Raw genomic sequence first — 17,844 nt, 5'->3', positions numbered from 1 at the left:
CTTTATGGATGTAAGAAGCAATTTTAATTATATTATACACTTCATCAATCTTACTATTATAATTACACATTAAGGTCAATAATATATCATAACTCTTCCGTTTTATTATTATTATATATATTTTTTTAAATACTTAAATGTAGCTTATATCAAATTGTATAAGTTTAGTCATATTTATATATCTATTATACTTTTTTGGAGCAATATATGTTATAAAAATATTAACGAGAAAATCAAGCCAAATTAAAGTTCCGGGAACTCAAAGACAAACATTAGGTAGAAATTTTTATATAAGGTCATTTAATACATTAAATCCTACAGTTTCAGGATTTAGGTTGTTCAAAAATTTACTTTTTCTAACGTGGGGTCTAATCTAAGTAGAATGAAATTAATATATGTGCATATACAGGGAATGCTCTACAGAAGTTACAACTTCATCATTTCAAATTCTTTTATAATGAGTGAGTTTCTATTCGTAAAAAATCAACAAACACAATGCAAAGTTTCTATGTGAAATTTTTTATTATTTCATTTTGTCTAATATAAAGAATAAAACTGCATAAGCCTGCTTATATTTGTATGACATTTAAAAACATATATTTTATTAAAGATGTTAAGGTAAAGCTTTATAAATAGATTAGTTAACATCTGGATAGATACTTATAGTCACTGGGGAATACGAATGAATTAAAACCAAAAAAGGGAGTAGAATCGACTCTTTTCTTGGAAATGAGGTACCAGGATCGAAACTATAAAGAGATCCATTCATGATGAATAGATAATTTTAATATTTCAAATATAATTTATAGTTATTTAATGTTTTATTTGAATTTTATGATCTTGGGCTACACCAATGAGGCAGTAAGGAAATTCTGAGATTGTGATTCTTTAATTATTCTTTAAAAGAAGGGAAATTGAATGACGTCACTTTTGAAACAAATAGCACTCTTTCCTATAGATATAATTGTAAATTAATAATTTTAAAATCTAGACTTAATTCATTGTTAGGTAACACAAATTAAGTGAATAAATTAAATAAATATAATTAAAATTAATTTATAGGACACAATAGTAAATTTAGGAACATGCCAGCAAGTATAAAAAGCCAAAAATATATAATTATATTTAAATTAATATATATAACAGTAAATCCTTTCCAATAATTACTTCGATTGTTATAAGACTTGACGATATCCTTGATACTTTATAGAATCATAAAATCAATTTCAGAACTAATTATTTGAAAAGATTAACATTAATTTGCATAGAGTAGATATTATTAATAATTAACTATCTGTATGTCAAAACATATTTATATGTTTTATGTATATTATCGGATTTGCCATTTTATTACTTAATATAAGAGTGGTAAATAAAAGTTTGAGCTTTTTATTAAGACTATTTGCTTTAATTCTTGTCCTTGTTTTCACAAAGGATATGATGACTTCTCTTGGCCAGTTAGGATATAATTCAGTTTGATGATTATACAGCCTTTCAAATACGTTAGGGTTTTTGTCAATTGCGTCTTCATGGTTACAATGAAAAGCTTTGAAATGTTTATCCGGAAAATGACAAAATTTCAAAAACTCACACGAGGGGATCGTTACCCTTAGAGACCAATTCAATCGAAGGACTAGACGTTTCTTCATAAAATCCGAAGTAACATGTCTTTTCCCTTAGATTTGGATAAAGGTCTTTAAATTTTTGTTGTCAAAAATCCTGTAATATATTGCCATACCCTGATATGAACTATCACTGGAAACTCGAGATGATTCTTTTATATCTATTGTAATTACTTTTTTGGCTTCAAGAAGTCCAGAACCTTCTAAAGTTTCGTATGATTTAAAAGCATCCCGATTATTCTCATTTTCTTGTATATTTGACGAAAGAGCGAATTCGTTATTGATTTCGTAACTATTTCGCCATCATCCTCATCATTTAACTCCTGTTCAACAGCTGGATTTCTTATTATAAGTTCATGATTTTTTTCGAATTAAAATTACTTATGTCTTCTGAGCGCTTCCACTGGGAATGGAGGACTATTGATTCATGTGATGGCACGAAACCGTGAGCAAAGGGAATATGGACTGAGGGGACTGCATCATTTTTTAATTTCTTCCTGGCCTATGAGTCAAGAAGCTCAGCCTGGAGATTCCGCTCAAAATCATTGTATATAAAATGCCTATCACAAATCTTGGCATTCTTAATATTAATTGGGTCTTTTCTCCTACAGACTGAGATCCAAAGACGCTGGAGCATCGAATTTTTCTGAGAAAATTCAAAATACTGGGTATGCCGTGGATTGGGACAGCAGGACATGGCACAAACACGCTTTGAACCTCGAGATGATGCCATTTTTACTAAACAGAAATTAGTGTACTTCACTTCAATAAAATTATATGAACTGCTGCAACAGTGATGTCACTGAGTTAGCTTAGACCAACCAGACTGCCCACAGAGCATATACATATCGAGGTCTAGCTACAGGCAAGCGCTATTGGCAAATGCGCGACAGTAGCGGCCCAAACGTTCAGTGTGTATCAACCAGACAGAGAGAGAAGTAAATAAATCTTCAAAAATTAAATATTTCAACCAACATTAATAGGGTAGTTGGTTATTTTAAACTTTAAGTCCATTAAAAGACACTTTAATATCGCTTCCACATTTTAATGGCTTGATAAATCATTTTTCTACTTCAACAAAGTAGACTTAGCTCATTTACTTTTCAGTGTCCTTAATCCAAAATGAAAGCGGCCGGGGAAACTTATTGTGCTGCGATAAATTGTTCCAACAATTGGAAAGCCAACCGTTTGCATTTCTTTAGATTTCTTTTTAACAATTATATTTGCAAAAGAGGAACTCAGAATTGAGACGATTTATGAGGAAGGTCGAGTGAGTCATGCAACGTTAGTCTTAGACTTTGTGATAAGAATTTTGAGGACTCCATGTTCATGAATTCTGCTTCAAAAAAAAAAAAAAAAAAAGACTGATACCTAATGCAATTCCCATTATGTTCGATGTACCAAATCCTCACCCCTCCAAAGTAACTCCTCAATGTCGTCTTTTTCTAAGACGTATTCAAGATAAAATCTCGATTCGCTTCACTTTACTTGGAAGACATTCAGCAGGTATGATTATGATATATACTTTTAAGAAGATATAAGGCTTTAGAAAGCATTTTTTTTGCAAATAACATTTGCATGGATGTGTCTAATGTCTCTGAACCCAGTAAATCCAAAGAACTTTCTTTAATGCTAAAACTCAGACAATATATGTATCTCAAAAATGGGACGATACAAAGATTGTAGCAAGAAAAAATACAAAACTCACACCTCTGACAAATGTGCAACACATAATCTTATCAATGTAGTCTAAACTGCAACATTTTCTTATATCTATTAATCTCTGTGATGCAGTCGGAAAGACCGAACGCTCCTATACAAATAAATTCAAGACTTTTGCTGTATGCGCCTACTACTAAAGTTTATCGTGCTACAGATTTCTTCCGGCAATGTACAAGCTACCTGCTGTTTCATCAATACATACCTGGATGTCAAAGTTCCATGTGAATGAGGGGTTCTGTCCTAATTTGCTAAGGCTATTGGCATTGATATTTAACACGTAGGACAAAAAGGATCGAGTGTGCAACTTAATTGTAGATGAGATATCATGGGGCAAATCTGTAAATTTTGACCTCCATCCTTGATGTGCTGCAGAGAATCAACCATTAGAATACTTTGTTGCATATTTTTTAAGAACTCTCAACAAGTTGCATATTGTTTTTTATATTTATCAATTTTTGTTCAGTAATCTATGATATGACTATTCAGTGATTATGTAATAAGTACTGATTTTAATTCATAATATTTATTTTATGCAAATAAAATTTAAGTTTTTAATATGTTTAATGAAATTATTATAATTATTGTACTCGGATGACAATTTTGGGTTTTTAAAGAATATCATTGATGTTATAGTTATTTTTGTTTGGTGGATTAATACTCAAGCAATCGTTTTATTATTTTGATAAATTTTAACTTTTGTTTTCAATTAAACAATTTATGATTAGCTTGTATATCGCAAATTTAGTAATTAATTTATTTTTGAAAAGATCTTAGATCTTCGAGAGAGTTATATTAGTAGATGTAGACACATTGCTCAAAAAAATTAAAAAAAATATATTTGATGGTGGTTCGATCATGCAGCAATACCATGTAATTAGTAATTATCATCCCCATTCATGTTACTTGTACTCCAATTTTAAAAGATAAAATGTTTAAATATTTGCCACGAATTGAATGATTAAATTTTCATTAAATAATAAAAAAAAAAATTGAAAATAATTAAACATGTTATACTTTATTTTTTTAGAATAATGGCATTGTAAAAAAACTTATTGAATACTGGGCCGTGCAGAATTATTTACCGATTTTTGTTCAGAACATATTGCAGACAATAATGACATTTCGAATGACTTGAGAAACAATTTATTCATTCATTTAGAATAATAAAATAGTTTGTGATCAAATTTAATCAATGTAGCCATCATTTGACTCAATGACACTGGTCAGGCGACGTCTGAAGCTGCCACAGACTTGCTGGATGTAATCGGCGTCCATGGAGGCCCAGGCCTGGTTGACAGCAGCCTTTAAGGCATTTATGTTCTTGTTTCGTTTTTTGTAGGGCTTGGTCTCCACGTGCGCCTAGATATAGAAGTCTAGTGGGTTCAGATCTGGGCTCTAAGGGCGCCAGTAGTCCTTGGGCCAAAAGTTCATGTTGTCCTTGAGCCACTCCTGAGCTTTATTGGAAGCGTGAGCGGGTCTTGGACGCCAGAATCTTCACATAATCCTCCGCTGTTAATCTGTAGCCAGTGGGGAACCATACCGGCTTCATGGCCTTCCCGTTGGAGGCCACGAGACCCAACATCATCACCGAAGCAGGGTGCTTTGTTGTTGCCACATAGCGGTGCTTATCTTGCACATCTCCAAAGCTCACAACACGGTCATTTTGTCTGTTGAAAACAGGATCGACCGTAAAAGTTTTCTCATCTGAAAAAATGATGATGCGTCCAGATGAGCTCTTGATATCATTCGAGATTTTCTTGGCACGCTCAAGTCTGACTTCTCACTGACGTTCAGTTAGCAGAGGGCGTTCAGTACGCCTCAGGGACTTTCCTCCAGCCCTTTTCAATGCCCTTGAAACAGTTGATCTCGACGTTCCCATCTTTCTGGCCATGTCGGCAATGGACCTGTTGGGAGTCCTCTTGAACACTGCCTTTACTTGCCTTGTTGAGACAGTGGGCTTCCTGCCAGCCCCAGGGGTATGCTTGAGATCACCTCCAGCCTCCAAGCGCTTGGAAACGTTGTAAATTGTCTTCAACGAGGCCCCAACCTGTTCCTTAATGTTGTTATGAGGCACTCCCGCTCGGAGGAGGGCTGCAATTTCGATCCTCTTTGTTTCCTGATTGGACATGGTCTCACGTGTGGAAGTTGTTACGCTCTCACAGGAAGGATTTTTTTTGTTTATTTTAACAGTAAAAATACGAAACAATCAGATTGGTTGCCACAAAACCTCTTAAAAAGTATATTTACATCATCAGTAAATAATTTTGCACGGCCCGGTATTAGGGTGTGTAAAATATAATGCACACTCCAGCATTGAAGAACTATTTGACCTATGTCAGCTAAATGTGGCTTCCCTTAAGACCGTGAGGACTGCAAAAATATGGTTAAGTCTTTCTTAAACTACATTGCTTGTGATATCTTTAGAAATGACCTTCGGATCATGGATTCCATGATTATTTTTGAAAAATTGGCATGTTTATAAATATCAACTTCAAGGAAGCCCAGAAGTACTTACAAAGGCTCGAGCAAAATGACTTTCAGAAGGAGTCATTAATCTCTTCTTTTATAGCTATAGAAAACTAATTAATGACTATGTTATAAGTTTTTTGTATTTTCAATCAAGATAAAACTAAATGATCCCCCTATCCATGATCAAACAAAACTTTTGCTTAAAATAGGCAGTAAAAATTACTACTTGCAATCACAACATGTTGGAAATTCAACTATTCAGCCCTTTTCCATGCTCCTCCTTCAGGGGGAAATTCCATGCCCCTTTAACTGTGTACAAAGAAAAGTACTGTTATCAAACATGGATTCTTGGTGGTTCGAGAGAATGGTTTCAGTCAATAAGCCAGTTATTCTCATCTATGATGGACAAAACAGTAATGCCACTTTCAACGCAGTAAAACATACCATTGACTATAACATAAGGATCTATTTTCTGCTCCTAAACATTTCTCATGCACTACAACCTCATGATGTCGGTTGTTATGCCTTTGAAAGTTTTGTGGAAGAAAATATTGAAAATTTCCTTCCATGAGACTAGGGTACAAAATGCAGATAAAACAATATTTTCAAGTCTTCATAGGAAGTTGCGGCAAGAACTAAGACCTGAACATGTTTTGTCAGGATTTAAAGGGGCTGGATTGTATCAAGTGAAAGTAAACGTTGTGAATTATCGACGCGTATAATTAACATCAGGAATAATTGACACAGACATTGAAGATGGATTGCAGCTTCAACTCCGAGTAAAATGACATGTGATGCTATTCTAAGGGTTATTTCTCTAGAAATATCCCAGAAGTCTAATCCTGCACAAATTGATGCTAACAGAAAATGAGGGTGGGTGTAAAATAAATGAGGAGAAATGCTGCAGAAGAAGACTTCATTGAGAGATTGAAATTAGAAACAAGGGAAAAAAGAAATGCAAAATCTCAAAGCAGCAAGAAAGTGATGAAAATGTTGCAAATGACAAAAAAAAGCTCATCCAAAATGATGATATTAATTCGGTTATTGATCACAAATTACCAAATAAAGAGGTACACATTTAAAAAGGAATGAAAACTTGTAAACATGATCCCGAGTGTGACTTATGTCTAATTATTAATTTTCATATCATGGATAAGAAAAAATACACCCATTAGACCCCAGGTACAATTAAACCTAACCCATACGATTTGAATGCAATTGTAAAACAATAATTCATAAAATTGATAAATTTTTCATAGAAAATGCAAATATTATTAATCTTGTAAATATTTGTTAACTATATGCAATTTTCAAGTATCAAGCTTTTGTTCTCAAGTCCGAATTTGTCAAGTATTTGAATGGCAGCCAGCTTTAAGTCTAGATTCGTTAAACTCAAGCCTGAATTGATATTTATCTATCTCAAATCACGTTAACAATCACATCCAGAATAGTGTTAGTTTTAGGGGATACTTGCCCTAGCCAAGTGATGGGCATATTTTGTACAAACGACATAAGTTTGTAAAAAAAAAAAAATGGAAATTTTGTTGTCAATATGTTCGATATTTATGGATCATTTTCGGATTGATTACCTTTTATCATCTTTATCCTTCTCTTTATGAAGAAATTATGCAATGATAAGATGAGTATGAAAGATCTCCTAGAAGGCGGAAGCAGCTTTTTCTAATTGGCAGTTTAAACAGTTTTACTTTTATTTTCCAATGCTGTTGTTATTATACTTAGATGTTCTTTCTTCTAGAATGAAATTATTAAGTAATACCTAGTGCGAGTGCTCATGAAAACGGAGAGTAACAATTAGGGTTTGCCCGGAAGTTACAAGTTTAAGTCCTTGTTGACCTCAGAGTATAATTGAGGATCAACATCAGAGTAATTCTAGCCTACATGTGTTTCCTATGTTATGTATATACGAAGTGGGATTTGTAGTTACGTTGTTATCTTTATTGGTTCACGCAACCTTTCATCTAAAAAGAAACAGTAAAAAGGCCCAAAATCATCTGGTAGTTAGCCAAATAAGTCAATCATACCAACTGTCATTTATACCATATGTACTCCCAGACTATTACTGTCGTATTATTTGTCCACCATTTTTAAAATGAATTACATATAATCAAAATCTATATAGTATTGTATTCGATTCTGTATTATAATATTGGTTAGTAATATTCTACTGAAAGAGTAGATATAAATTTGTATATCTATATGATAGCCAAAATGTGTTCATAGAAACAATGAAATGGTCAATATATATATTATATAAACGACTAGCGGATGAAGAAGAAATTGTATTCTTGTTCTTTAGAAAACGGAAACTTGATACTTTATAGAATAATAAAATCAATTTCAGAACTAATTATTTAAAAAGACTAACATTAATTTGCATAGAATATATATTAATAATAATAAGCTATTTGTATGTCAAAACATATTTATATGTTTTATGTATATTATCTAATGGCAAAAGTATAGAAAAACTTATTACTTTATTTATTCAAAGAGAGTTAAAATTACCATGACGTATCAAGGCAGAAGAGGGAATCGACAGTTGACAATACAATACTTAGGGTATTTTTGTGTTAGTAATGTAATACTGTGTTTTCTAACAGCCACTTGCAGCTGATCTAATAAAACAGCTCCTTTCTTCACAAATATTCTCCAAAATGTCAGGGAAACCACATTCAATTTCGATTTTTTTTATTTTTACATACTGGCAGGACATATTTTATACATGCCTGCTATAAATAATTATATCCAGGGACCCAAATAACCGTATATAATTTTGTTTCTCCTCATAACTTCGAATGCAAGTTGGAAACAGGTTAATAAATCTACATATAATGTATTAATTATCCTAATTTCCCACAAAATTGGATATGATAATTTAGAAATTCATATAAAAAATAATGTACAACAACTCCTCACAATGATTTTTTTGTAAATTGTGGGAGGGATCAACCCCCCCCACACACACATTTGACTTATAAACGTAATAATGAACATTTCATTATTTATGCATATAAGTTTGTTAATAATTTTCTATGACGTTCACAAATGCGCTCTAAGACAACAATAAAATCAATCAATAATTATTATATATATGTACATATGTAAAATGTTTGTATGTATAGGTTCACATGAGAAAGTTAAATATTTAAGGAAAGAAAGACCTGTTTGTGGTTTTGCTTGCATAAACATAATAGCCCTTTTTAAATAATTAATCTTGTTTCTACTTTTTTTGTACATTTAAAGGTAAAAAAAACAACTTTTTCTTTCTGAAAGTTATAAAAAGTAGTTAAGAATTAACGTTCTTCTTATTTAAGTCTTTAAAAATTATGTTTTAAAATATTATAAGCCATTAAAAGCGTTGGATTCATAAGGATAACAGTTCTACTTGATATAAGAGCTCTTCAAATTTTCTATCTTATTATGCGTATTCCTATTTTGAAGCGTAATTCAATTTCCATTACGTCTCTATTCATGAAATAAAGACAATTTAGTCCTATAGATGGTAATTTGATAGTCTTGATTTATTCAGCCCTGGCCAGTAGCTCTTGGTCCTTAAAACTGTGGGCCCTTCGGACTGTCAGAACTAGAGGTGATAAAAGAAATAAAGTTGAGTGACGTCATCAAGGATTGAATTTTATAAGTTTTAGGATTGATATGCAGGACTGATATGTAATGGAAAGAACCTCAACTGGACGAGACTGCAGTTTTCAGTCCTAAATAAAGACTGATACAACACTACCTATAGGTAAAAACAGTGGATTCATTGGTACAAATTAAATTTCCACATCTACCGGACGTGTACGCATAAAAAATGGATTTGGGGATTTCCAAGTACTCTATATAATATTATAACTTTCAAACATCAAAAATTATCCTTTGATATTAGGAGCAATACTTTGTGTTTTGGGCTTAATTACTCTGCTATGGGTTGACTTAGACTTGCCAAATTTTAACACAGCATACGTATATTAAAGTACTTTTACTATTGCTCATATTACTTAAAAACAATATCTGTATAAATTATTTATTTCCTCATAAATTACATCTGAATGCTACTCTTCGAATGTTGCAATTGTCCCTGTAGCAAGGGACAGTTTTATAAAATCATATTTGGGTTAGAAATTAAGAAAATTAAACTAATGGAACAGCGTGGTTTTGTGGAAAATACGGACTTTATAAATACTTGAAGTCACAATTGCTTTCAGAGAAATTAAAGGAACATTAAAAAAAAAAGAAGATTAATAATTAATAAATCATAAAGTTGAAGAATAAATTACTTAACTTTTTATAATGTTGAGTTATTAATCTTCAATTTATTATTGCAGATTAAGATATAATCAAATGTATTATTTGATACAAGAGTTTTATAAATTCTCTATTTGAGGAGTTGGACAATTTTTTGGCTCAAAAATTTTATGGTTGCAATTACTTCTATATAATGAATGGATCATTAAACAGAATAAATGCAATTTCTTGCTTATTACTTTTTAGTGTTGCAAACACCTATTATTTTATCAAAAAAGTGCTAAAAACATATTGTTTTTTTCGTAAACATGATAAATTTAACTTTAAAAGTGTTATTACATGGAGAAAATATTTCATTTTTAAAATAAACATCAGCAAAAATAGTCAGTTATTTCCTTTAAGTAAAATAAAAAAATCTACCAATCCCAGTCAAATTTATATTTTTTTAACATCAAGTACAATTCGAATTTGCAGTTTACTGATACTTGAGTACCTCTCAATTCCAAGGCTCTAGTTCAGTTCTAAAATAAATGTCACTTATCGAAAAAATAACAAACTTTTTATAAGTTTTTAATAATACAATAAATTTAATTTCTGGACCCCTTACCTTTATCTAAAGTTACTACGTCTCGTCTAAAGTGTTATAAATTTATGTCTTTCAACATATTTATTATGATATGAGAACATCTCATTGGAATATTTTCATATGGTATATCCACTATTTTTAATATATAGCAAATACATGATTAATTATAACTTACTTCATGTAACCAATTTGATTTGTTTTTTAAAATATGACTTACAGAAGATTTGAAAAACGCAAGCTTAACATAATGACGACTGGCACACTCCTCAATCTCATTTTCAATGATTATATATATTAGAGCATTCCAGCTACATTTAATCCTTGAAAAGATTGTGTTATTGGAAATTATTATTGCTAGAAGAAAGTAACATATATATCCTAGGGAACTGTATATGAGACAGAAAAGTATTCCCTAATTTTCATCCCTCAAGAACAAAAGTATATTCAGAACAATAACAACATCTCGTAATTGACCAAGGATGGTTATTTTTATATAAAGATGCATTTCAAGTAGAGAATAATAGATTTACTCATAAGCATCATGACATATATTCAGATCCGTACATGGCGTGAAAAGCCTTGGAAGGGTTTTTGATAAAAGAAAAATGAGCGATATTAATATTAGATATTAATCCATCGGATCTTTCATTATGAACAGGGCCACCATTTGCAACAGGCTCCGCTCTTGACTAAAGGGTCTGGATAAGATTATAAATTCATGAATAAATACATATGTCTTATTTAAGTACATATTCTGATTTGGAGTTTCCATGTAATTCGAGGTATTACTGTATATGTAATAAACAATTACTGACCATTCTATTTTTAATATTCTTTTTTCATATCTATGTAAATACCTTCGTACTTTACTCATACTTTTTTTTAATGATAACACAAAATTTTAAATATCCTTTATATACTCCAAGGAATTTCTAAATGTGTATGGATATTACATATGTTTTGTAGTATATATTTCTTGTTGAAATCCCAAGTACATTCATCTTTATGACTGCATATAGATTAGGGAAATGACTTTAAAAAATAACTAATTTCCGGTAGTGTCAATGAATAATTTGGAATTTAAAAATGACAGAAAATTTAAAATAAAAATGCATTACGTATTAACCATTTTAAAAGTAATTAATATGAACATATTAATGAAATATTTGTTTGATATTTTAGCACGTAGTTTCTGATATTTTTTGAGTACCCAAAAAAGAAATTAATTTTTCATTTGATAGTTTTAGATAAAAATACTGGGCCAGCCGTTATTATTTACACATTATAACATACAAAATATTAAAGTCCATGACAGGATTTTGGGGGAATTGGGAAATAAGTTTAGTAACTATTAATTAGTAATTGAAACCCAGAGAACATTTTTTAGTCAATGTATCTGCCAACATAGTTGATGGCGAGCTCCAGGGGGCGGAGGAAGCTACTACAGACACTCAGGATGTACACAGCGCTCATGGATGTCCAGACCTTGTTGAAAGAGGTATTCATGGCGCAGGTGGTTTTGTAGCGTCTCCTGCAGGCCTTGGACTCCACATGCGTCTAGATGGAATATTCTAGGGGGTCAAATTAGGGACTGTGCGCCGGACAGAAGTCCTTTACCAGAAGTGTATTGGTCTGGAGCCACTCTTGGGGTTTCTTTGCGATGTGGGGAGGTGCTCCATCTTGTTGAAATACCTAGTTAGAATTGCAATTTGTTTTAACCCAGGGGAGAAATTTGGTGTCCAGAATTTCGATGTACTCAATAGCCTTCAGCCTGTATTCTAAAGGGAACCACACGGGATTAGTGACCTTCATGTTGGATGCAACCAAGCCTAACATCATCATTGTAGCAAGGTGTTTGGTGTTACATACATATCGGTTAAAAAAATATGAATCCCCAAATGTCACTACTAAGTCGTTCTACCTGTTGAAGGCAGGGTGAATACTAAAGGTATTCTCGTCAGAAAATATATCTATGAGTCTTCAGGTTCTCTGTATCCTCTTGCCTTTTTTAGATTCCTAGATACTGCAGATGGGGACTTGTTCATATTCCTGGTTATTCAGCAATTGAGAAATTTGGCTTTTTATTGAAAGCCAACTTCAGGCAGTTCAAGAACACCGAGGGCTTACTGCCTGCTCCTAAAGAGTGTCTGAGATCCTTCCCCACTTCCTATGGATACATTGTAAATCGTCTTCCTCGAGGCTCCAGTCTGCTCCCTGATGGCCTTTTGGAACAATCCTACGCCGATGTCAATCCTCCTCTCGTACAGTGTACTCATGGTGGTGACTTGGACAATGTGTTTCATAGCAATTGACAGCTAATTTTGTGTTCCACAACATTACTCTTCCAAACATTGTAAAAAAATGACTCTTAACTTCTCAAAATTTGTATGATATAGATTAGTAAATAATACCGGTTGGTCCTATACTTTTCAGCACGAAACTAAAGAAAATCCTACTACAGTTTGCCTTCGGTTCCTACACAATGTAATGCATTTATCTTAATTTCTTTATACATAAATATTACTATATGTGACTGAAAAGTGAATCACGGATTTTTTAGATGTTGAGAGTAAAAAACCTTATAAATAATGTTAATTCATATCTTTTCCCCTTCTGCAGAATATAGTATGGTGCTAAATTAAAACTTTGCCTCGTTTTTTATATAAATGCGCTTTATCACTGGTTTTTCTATGTGGGACGTACATCCTGCACATACATAAATTATGTTAATACGATGTAGGATTCGTCACATAGAACATAGATTACTTAACATCTGGATAAACACAAGACACACAACCTCGTTATTCGAACCTTTAAAATAAATTCTTCTTCTATTCAATAACAATTGCAGAAGAGAAGAATAGTTTTTAAAAAAGAAATGGATCATGAACGCTGAGTTAGAAATTTATCCGATCGTCATTGAAACCCCTCATTTGTGATCTAAGTTATCAATCATAGAATCGTGGATCGTCTTGTGAAAGACTTCGCTGGAAAATTTCATTTTTTGGAGGTTCAAGCATGAATATTTACCTTTAACCTCAGAAATTTTAAACTTATATTATGGATTAAGAATCTAAGTCTGGATTATTCAAAATGTTATTGAACTATTTCATTGATTAAAATCTCAGTGGTAGTATTCAACATTTGAAATTTCAAGTCTCTTTAAGTTATTATTCTAAATCCAATAACTGAACAACTTTTAAATGAATGAACACTAGTTATCAATCATTAATCAAAAAATATATAATTATTAAATCAAAATAATAATTAATTGTCTTCTCAAAAAGAGAGATATCATTTCACTAATTTTGTTTCTTGTCTAAAATACCTTAATCTGATTTTGTTGTCTACAATTGAACTATATCTTCCATCCAATCTACTCTTATTTTTTTAGGTACCCAATTGATATCTAATTTTTGTTTGAGCTCTGACCAATTTGAAATATAATCTTCTCTCAAAAACTTTTGCTCCCTTAGTTCTATTTCCTCAATTTTCCGTTTACGCCTCCCCTCACCCATTGGCATTATAATAGTCATTTGTTTAATCCTTAAGATGGTATATCACTTTTTCTTAAGATACGTCTTCTTAGTTCTCCATTTTTCCATTTAGTTTCTGTTTCAAAATCTTCCTATTTAAAATGAAGAGAGCAAACAACATGTTTTAGAGCTACCAACGGATTTATTATTCATTTAAACAATAATTAATAATTGTATATAAACACCTATCAGATATTACAAAAATAAATATATAGTATTTTTTTTTACCAGGTATTTAATTTATTGATATACCTGATTTCCATTTATTAAGAATTTCTATGCTTGTTGTTGAAAATTTATGCGAAGAAGTTCTTATTTGATTATCATTCAGCTTTCGAACTGATGTTTTACCAGTGTTGCAACAAGGAACCACATAATTTGAAGGCATATTTCACGTCTAGGAAGAATAATCACTTTCTATGCAAAATCATATATATTTTTAAATAATTGACGATAAATGAATATATTTATATAACTAATTGTATCAAAACAGTGATAGTTATAATAGAGAAGTTGCGTGATTTTAATGTGAATAGTTTATCCAGATGGTGAGTAATACATGCATATGATATGTTTATACTTAGGGCTGTAAATCCTATGCATTTTTTAGATTGCAAGTTTTTTTATTGTTGGCAACCTGAACAGTGTTTTCTTTTATTTCCTAAAGCTGTTATCATTGTTCTTTCATTCGTGAGGAAAGAACATCAAAATATAAAGTACAACTACTAGTGTCGAGATTCGGTCCAGCACCGATTTTTTTCGGTTCGGTATTAAGTAATTTTTAGAGACCTATTTGAACGGATTTTTCGGTCCAGGCCGTGGACTGATTTTTTTTCGGTGTCACTTTGTAGACTGATTTTGATTCGGTCTCACTTTATAGACCAATTTTCTTTCGGTCTCCATTTATGGATCTATTTTTGTCGGTCTCATTTATTTCGAAAAAACTTTTTTTTTTTTCTAGATCAACAGTCATTCATTTTTTTCATATGAATGACAGAAGTACACCATGAGTTCTAGAACAAATACTGTATCCATATAGGAGACTGCGGGATCAAAATTAATCCGAGCCTTCTCTGTTTAAACTTCGTATACTTGTTCGTATATTGTACTTGAAAAAACATATGATGTCATGTTATAAACAATTTATCTTTGAAATTTGTCTAGACCATTTTTTTGGGGACCTTACAAGACCGGACTTTTCCTTTGGACCGATCAAGAACTATGAGACCTGTCCAAACCGAGCTTTTTTGTTGGACCGAACTTATTCCAGACCGAAACCAAACACTAGTAACTACAAGTTACAAATGAATGACGGAGATTTACGACGAGGAGTTACAAGTTTAAGTCCTTCTTGGACGTTGAGTAGAATTGATTATTGAAAACAGCATAATTAGTACTTATCAAGGTTAATAGAAATAAAAGGTTAGGCCATCATATGATTGGGCTTGCTAGAATTTTCAATCTGATGTATTGTACCGACTGCTTGGCAAGACAGGCAGATTTTGACAAACACACAACCATTCATTGTCAATGACGTCATTATTGCTAGAATTTAATTTATCGTACGAACTGCTTGCTAGGAGAAACATATTTTGACAAAACACGCAACCACTCATCTACTATGACGTCAATATTAAAAGCGTGGTGGAAGTCAAACATCAATCCTACACACGTCATGGTATAACATTGTTTGTCTATTAACCTGGGTACTTATGTACTCGCTTGAGACGGAGAGGAACTTCTTTTTATTTATTTCATATCACAGTTGCTTCGAAATAATTTAATTAAAACGTCGTGACAGGTAAGCGCCTCTTCTTTCAAATATTCTTCAAATTGTCAGAGTAGCCATGTTAATTTTAGGATTCTTTTTATTATTTGTCAAAAATACTTACGATTTCCAGCTTTATTTATATTCCAAAGAATCTAAATTTCCTGAGTTTATGTCAAATGGGAGTTTTGTATAAATCTTTTTTGACCTTTCAAAAAAGCATTCAAAGCAATCTAAAGGCATTCCAGTGAAAAATATGATTAAAGAAGACATTGCATAGCATAAATGTAAGTATCCTCTTCATTTAAACAAGACACGTTTGAAAAATGCATAATAACTTTAATAGTACAAAGAGCATCACATACTTGCTTGACTGCCCAAGGTATAAAAACACAAAATCACACAAGAATAATATCAGGGGAACTCAAATGAAGTGCATCAAGTAGGCTAAGGCTCTATTTCACTGTCTATTATATGCAGTTTCATGTAATGCTTTTCTTTTGAGAAAACGGTCCATGATTATGTTACTTGTTCCTTACTCTTTGGGAAGGAAAAATGTATTTTCACGGTTAAACGATAAAACAAAATAATGTACACTGTAGTCCGCTGACCCTGCTGTGCGATTAACATTATTAACAAAAATACTAAAAAGGATATAGAGGTCCGCAGTGATGAAAATATTTGGAATAACTGTCTTAGAAGATATGATGAGTCGATGATATTTGTCCTGGAGTAAAAGGCCGAGGAGTAAATAAGTACAGATTAGTGTTGTCATGATACCAATATTTGACGTTTATTTTATGAAAGAAAATTATCATTTTTTGGGTGCTTCAGAAATTAGAAGAGTTACGTAGTAGATTCTTATGACTTAATGGTGTAGCAAATACCAGATCCAATACCAAATAGTGTAATACCGTTTTCGCTACGTTAGTACCCTAGCACTTCTATAATATCAGTATGCCGAACAACACTATTAAAAATAGCGATGAGTCATTTATTATTTAGGACAGAGGACTGCAATCCTATCCAGCTCAGTCTCAGTTCAGTCCCCTTCAGTCCTGCGTATAATTCCTAAAACGAATTAATTTTGGTTCTTTATGACGTCACTCATCTTAATTTTCTTCTTTTTTCAATCAGTTCTAGTACTGACAGTCCGAAGGACCTATGGTTTAAAGGACGGGCCCTAAAACTGGAATAAATAGGGACTCACACAATACTGATTATAAATATATATTTGATCAAATAAATTGTTAATCTTGATTGAAACTCAGTTTGATTCAAAACCTAAATTGATAACCATTTGCTTCCGTGATACAAATTATCAAACATATGCTTCAACATTTTGTATGCTTAATTTTGAAAGTCTATCGGGATTTTTTTCCTCATCTTGAAAACCTACATTGATATAGCTACGAGCCCGATTGAGATAATAATCCGTACTACCCATCACTAAAATTAAATAATAATCATATGTAGTTAAAGTAAAAGTGAGATTATACGATTATATTTATGTCTAAAGACCGTTATTCCGAGACGACACTGAATCAGAATAACTGCAAGTCCAAGTCAAATCTGCATTTGTTCGTTGTTCAATTCAAATCCAAATCCATATGGTACAAAAAAATGACTCAATTATTGTCATTTAACAGAGAACTTATCAATTATTGTTGATTATTTGGGTCTTCCAACAAAGTCTAACATTAGTTTGGGTATTCATATGTAGTAGGTATTAGATTGAATGTCAAAGTATTTACAAATGCGCAAAAACAAAAGGTTCATAATATAATGAATCTATTAATAAATTATTGCTTCTGAATGCTCATTATAACATTCTAATTGCAATCGAAAGTTATCTAAAAAATTTAATAGAAATGT

The sequence above is a fragment of the Lepeophtheirus salmonis genome, chromosome 4 (genome assembly GCF_016086655.4).
Source record: "Lepeophtheirus salmonis chromosome 4, UVic_Lsal_1.4, whole genome shotgun sequence".
Lineage (NCBI taxonomy): Eukaryota > Metazoa > Arthropoda > Copepoda > Siphonostomatoida > Caligidae > Lepeophtheirus > Lepeophtheirus salmonis.
This window is presented reverse-complemented; position numbering follows the sequence as displayed.